Below are 6074 nucleotides of genomic sequence, written 5' to 3'. Positions count from 1 at the left end.
TGGCAAGACGACGGCCTATAGGCCAGGATAGAGGTCCGGTAGATGTAGGCCTCGTGTAGCTGCAACCGCTATACACTCACACAATCATTGCAGCAGCAGCAGCAGCAGCAGCAATAACAGTAAAAAGAATAGCCGCAGTAGCAGAATCGGGAAACTAGCGACCGTTGCGCCCCGATTGCTGGATGCTGCTTAGCACTTAACTGAAAGCCTAACAGCGACTGGGTAGCCGTTGGGCTATTGGGTAGAGGGCTCGTGCATGCCTGCTGGCAACTACATCCAATAGATAAGATGGCCACAGCCGCTGCAACAATCGGAGGATGCGGATGAGAAGGAGACAGAAGAGGAGAAGGAGACCAAACGAACGAACCGCAAGAAAAGGGAATAAAGCCAGTTGCGGCACACCCTGCTTGTCTTCCGACTAACAGTGAAATATTCATGAGATAAAAATGTTCTCTGTACGTGAATGTGGTTAGTAAATTCCGCTGGTAGCGCTGACGGCCATATGCGTGGGTTGAAGCTAGCGGGTGTTCGTCTACTATGACTGTCTGCGTGGCTGTGGGTTTTGGGTTTGTTCGGGTTCCGTTTCGGTCTGACTGAGGCGAACCGGCCACGGCCAGGTTGGACGGCGTGGGCTGGTATCGAGGGACAGCCCTAGGAAGCAGGATGGCGGAGGGGCATGCTGAGACGAGTTAGAGGGCATCCGAGTGTTAGGGGCCACAGCTCTGATGGGATACCGTGTACGCGGTAAATAGTATTTGGCAGGATGTGGAGGAGAACGAGCCGGTCATAGATAATGTTACAATGCAGTGTCGTTTATTCTGTTGTTGCTGATGGAGAATGAATGATGAATGCCACGAGACGGACACACTAGACATAACCCTAGAAATTGCGCTGGTTGAGAGGTCCCGTGATGAGGTCGAGAAAGTCTCAGAAGGGGCCTTGCCGGAAGGGCAAAGGGGTCTTGACGTATGATGGGACTAATCGTAGGAAGCTAGCAGGTTAGGTTCAGGCAGATCGGTACTCTGTCTGCCATCACCCTATGGCACTAACAATAGGCTTTATGTCATGTATTTTTGGCAGCTGTAGTTGGCCAGTTAGTTATCTCATTAACTTCTTTACTCACTCGCTCCTAGCTATCGATGTACCATGGAAAACTTGGGAAGAACTACTGCTGCTGCTCCTACTAGTGCCAAAAGGTTTTCTATCACCTGCGGTACCTTATCGTAGTGCCCACGAGTGCAGCTGTCCACAGCCTAACATTGTCCGGGTACGTCTTTGCGACAGTTAGTGTTGGCTATGTTGTATAGACAGAGGTCTACAGTTAGACCGCTGCAGGACCATCGGATCGAGGAGAACAAAAAGTATGGAAGGGATCGCACATCACGCCACTCTTCGCAAGCAGTCTCACCGGGCTCTACCGAAGTATAATGCACGTCAACGGAGCACCACCAGCAATCATAGAAATAGCCGGCAAACGGCTAGAGCTGTACTGCCTACCACATGACCACATAATGGGCCGTTAGGGAAATCTCCGTAAATTAGTTCGGGCCGTCTGCTGGCGCTCCGGCCGCCGCTTCAACTCCTTCTACCTACATCGAAGCTACTATGACTACGAAAGTTGCAAACGGCATTTGTTGCCAGTTTAGTTGCTAGGTCCGTAGAATTATTCTTTTCGTGGAGTAACCAAGGCCAAGCGAAGCTTTGACTTGTAACAATGATTAAGAACATAGCAATATCTTGTTCGAAGAAAATATCTGCGCTGCGGTAAACGAGATAACTAATTTGTCATCACTTTGTGTATAATGCTAAAGGGAGGTTTATTTGAGCGCGAAATGCAGCGTCGGACGCTTGTGCTGGTTGCAACGGTACTCATGAAGCCTATCAGGCCGACGACGACAAGCAGATTATAGGGAAGGAAATTATTTCTATACCTAGCACAACATGAAACTTACACAGGTAACTGTACTTGACGACATCTTGCTCAAGTTCAATTGAAACATAGTAGATTGAGTTTTTCTTATTGTTAACCGTTTGTGCGCATATGAGCTTTCATTACAACGTTTTCACATATTGACGTATGGGGAAGCCAAATGAAATCCTCCGAGTACCAGTGTCCATTTTTAAAATTGTAATTGGAACTTGGGCATCTAAGACTCTGCTGAACTTAGTCCAACGTGCGCGAAGTACTGCCAAAACATTCGAGAAGGGGTTGATTTTAAATATTAGATTTGTTAAGATTCCAATATGATATACGGGCCAACTGTCATAAGTTAATAAGTTCTGTTCCACGTGGTGGTAGCTTTTTATGATTCTTTCTTGATACACTCTCATAGATTCTTAAAAGGTTTTTTTTTAAGAGTTCCGTCAGTCATACACTCAAGTTAAGCTTTCGCTAACAGAGACGATAATTCAATCGAATTGCCGTCACATGTAAATTACGTTATTGTTAGTTACAATGTGCAGAATTAGCAAAAATCATGTTATTAGCGGGACTTCATGCTTTGCCATGTTGCATATATCCTATACAACGATGCTCACATACGGCACTCAGCGTGCCGTTGCTAACGTTTCTTATAAAGACATCTAAATTTGTTGTATTGTTGGTAGTGTTCTTATCGTTTGCTAGGACCTCTACGGTGCATAACCAGTGTTGATACTTACTTACTACTATTAATAGTCTTGGAAATTCCTAAGCGTAGCGATATACGAATATACCTAATAATGAATAGATTGGACACGTGTGTTGCCCGCAAACAGAGGCAGTGACTGAAACAAGAGCCTTGCTGTCATGATTGCATCTGTGTTGTCTTTGTTGCGTGAAGATGTTTCCAATGTATATTACCTGTTTACTCTATAATAATCGGATGCTTTTGTTCTACGTTAGTCCGTTCCAACCGCTTCGCGTGAGGTCTGTTCGAGCCCGGACTCTTATCTTCAGCAGGAGAGGATTTTTGTATTATTACTGTCGCCTACACGTTACTAGTTCAGTAATACCTCTTGGGAACCCGGCAGGCCACTGGGTGAAGGTGTCGAAGTTTGGCAGGAGACAAATAAAATGACTAGGCTCATTGCATCTATGTATACCTTAATTTTCTGTGCATTGTGGAAGAAAATATGAGCACGATGCAAGCATCTGCTCCGCCCTCGTATGAACATCCCCTGCTGCTCGGCCGCAAGCCTGCTATGTTCAACAGCTCGTATGGCGGTTCAATACTGTAACGACGTGCGTGGTTTGGCCGTTCACGGTCACCGCCCCACTATCAGAAACTCGGCTCTATCAAAGATTGGCAGAGTTATTGTCGTCTGCTGCCGTTATGCCACTATTGTTACTCTAGGGCACACCTACTTCTGGTATCCTTAGATCCATCCATAATAGCAAAACTCTTTTTTTCTCTGTCATTCGTCCTTCATTTAGGGCCTCTAAACTCTGTGACAGGAGAGGCAAGCACAGCTCGATATATTTAGTTCAAAGCTTACTACTAACACTACTACGGTTCCTGCGTCATATAACTGTAACGCTAGCGTTATCTGTAATCGTGGTATAGCACCCTTTTGAACGCAACGACTGCCAGGGGCAATAGCGGCCTTCCCTGAAATTACATCATCTACATATAGCCATAATGTGTAGCCACCCTTGTAATCCTGCTGCGTGAGTAGGACTTAGGTGCAGAAAATACATGCACTCACATGGCCCGAATACGGGCCAAGGACAAGGTTCATCATCCGACTAGTAGTCCACCTTTAGGGAAGGAAGGGGAAAGATGAATCCTCGTTTATCTTGTCTACTAGCGGGGTCCCCTGTGCTAGTTCCATATAACCGACGTGTTCGTCTACGCATCGCCGTATGGGTTTATTTTCCTTACCGGTTTGCAGGGTATTCTCACTATAGTACAGACACTTATACTAGAGGAAATGATAGGTAGTTTATCGCGGTGAACAGGAGCAATCACATGTTGACTACGAACGCAATGTTGGTTGTTTTGGGTGTGTCAAAATAGAGAGTGGAAATTCGAAGAAAATGGGAAACAGCTTCCAAGGACAGGCGATATTGTATATTTGTTTACTAGATCTTGATAAGCCCTCGCAAAGCGGGTACCAATTAAAGGATGAAGTCTTCTGTAAAGTATTGGATGTTGTGCGACACGCTTTATTGATTGCCAGTTGCGTAGCCAAGAAGGTAAGCTTCTGTCCTAAGTTGAAAGCAATCCACCAAACGATCTTCGATATTTGCATTCTGATATAGCGATAGCTAAGTTTGATTTGCTACTCGGTAATAAGTAAATCTAGTCAAGTGAACCCGTAATATTTGTACAAGCAACCGTCCACCCGTTATAGATGAAGAATAGCGGAAAAGAATGAGAGACAAAATTACCTTTAAATTTAACCAAAACACTTTTTACCTAGTAGATGGGGAGAAATAATTCAATAAATGTTTTACGTCGGGAACTACTGCTAGGAAATACTTTCGATCAGAGTTTTCCTACGTTACGAAACGAAAAGCAATTACACCCAGACACGAACCTAGCGAACTTTCCGTGCCCTTGGGTTTAGTAGACAAACATTTTAACATTCTACCATCATGACGTTTAACGCCAAATACGTTAAAATTGCACAACTCGTTTCGTTGATTTTTCAAACCAAAAACAGCTACGCACCTCAAACAGCTCTGCCAGGTATCACAGCAAATTGTCAGAAAAATAGACATCATATTTCATAATATAAATCTATGTCTACACCCAGCTCGTGGTGTTAGTTAATAAAATACATTGCACTAAACATCAATAACTTCCATCAATAGCAGCGATATGAACGCTGGGATCGTTGTAGTGTTGGCTACTGTCAACTACTGCATCTCGCTTTCGTAAACAGGGCGGAGACGCTCACGAAAACGCGTCTACCATACTTCGGGAGTCCCAAGGCACACGCGACGTGGATTCAGCATACTGCAGCACGGGACCCTGGTAATGGCAGCTCATAAGAAGGTTGAGGGCGGGTACATTTGAACTATGAGGCTTACTCTTTACTTAGGAATCGTTCGGCTGTATTCTTGTAGCTCTCCTGTAGAAATGGCTGCATGGATATGAAGCCAGTTCGGGAAACAATGTCGTCAAAAAAGATCGGTACAGAACCCGCAAAGCCACCGAAGTTGGATACTACCGATATTATATAAAGGCATTAGATTATTCCGGTTAAGGGCGGTGCATTATCAACAATTTGCGTGCACTCTATATTGAGCTCCTTGTTCCGCATGAGAGGCGGTGCGTTCGATAGGCTGCAGTCGCTGCTATTAGTCGGGCCCTTGATAGGCAAAACTGACATTATTGTTGTGTACAGTGATGAAAACGTAAACCTCTTTAAATGATAATTATTGTAAAATTTCCATCTTGAGCCGAATTCTGCACTATGTAAAGAGAATATAAGCTGCCTTGTCCGCTATCATGTCACGATCAATTTGATTGAATACGAAAAAAGTAATAGAAAAATGACCAAAATGGCTCTGTCAATTTTCAATGTAATAAATGAATAAACAAGAGGACATTTTAGCATTGTAATTACCAGTGGCTTCAATTGGTTAATAGAAGTGCAAAAACTCATCGGATAATCAGAAATTAACTTTTCAAAAAATTTAATCGTTTTATGTTTATAATAGTAGCGCAATTTATCACTATTTTTTTACGAAAAAAATATTTGTCCATTTTTCACATGTTGTAAATATTGTTATTAAAAACTAATCTTTAAAGGCAATATAGACACGATTAGGGGAGTCTGTCTCTTACGGAAGGCTTGCTACGACCCTCAATGGGTTCCAAAAATACAAACCTGCTTTCAACCGTTGCTTTGTGCGACTTCGATCAATTGGCTTCTCCGATTTCCCTTAATGTTATTCGACTACTTCATCTCGATTTGCCGCTTACCGGATTTATCTCCACTAAAACTTTAGATTTGACCGCTGCCGTGTCAGATCTAAAGTATCATCTCATAGGGTTTCAAATAGGCCAATCTGTCCTTATGGACTGAACGGCCAGTTGGTGTCAACGAAGTGGACTTTTCTTTATCATTTTCGCTGGCTTTAA

The sequence above is a fragment of the Varroa destructor genome, unplaced genomic scaffold (assembly GCF_002443255.2).
Source record: "Varroa destructor unplaced genomic scaffold, Vdes_3.0 BEIS01000002.1, whole genome shotgun sequence".
NCBI classification, from domain to species: Eukaryota; Metazoa; Arthropoda; class Arachnida; order Mesostigmata; family Varroidae; genus Varroa; species Varroa destructor.
Note: the sequence above shows the minus strand (reverse complement) of the source record.